We start from the raw sequence: 395 nt of genomic DNA on the forward strand, positions 1-395 counted from the left end.
AGCCACGGGCACAGCCACTCGCTTCAGGCGCATGTCTCTCTCTCTCTCTCCCTCTCGTGGTCTCTCTGTCCGTCATTTGTATGTTCGGCTCGCGCCCTTCCTCCGTCTTCTCGGGACGGTTACCGGGATGCTTGGTGTGTTGGTGGCTGTATCCTTTGGAGCTTCCCTCTGGAGATGTCGTGCGTTTGTGTATGTCGGGTCACCCTCCCCCCGGACCTCTGTGTTCCGCGGGGCTGCCATCTAGCCCCGGACTCGGGAGGGGTCCCCGACCGCATGCGTCCGCGAGGCCCTCCGATGTCTCGGGCAGATCGACAATCCTCGACAAAGAGGATACTCCTCTTTGCAAACACCGAAGTGGGCGGGGGGGGGGGGGGAGGAGCGGCGGAGAGGGGGAC

This window comes from Fonticula alba, assembly GCF_000388065.1.
Source record: "Fonticula alba strain ATCC 38817 unplaced genomic scaffold supercont2.4, whole genome shotgun sequence".
Classification (NCBI taxonomy): Eukaryota; order Rotosphaerida; family Fonticulaceae; genus Fonticula; species Fonticula alba.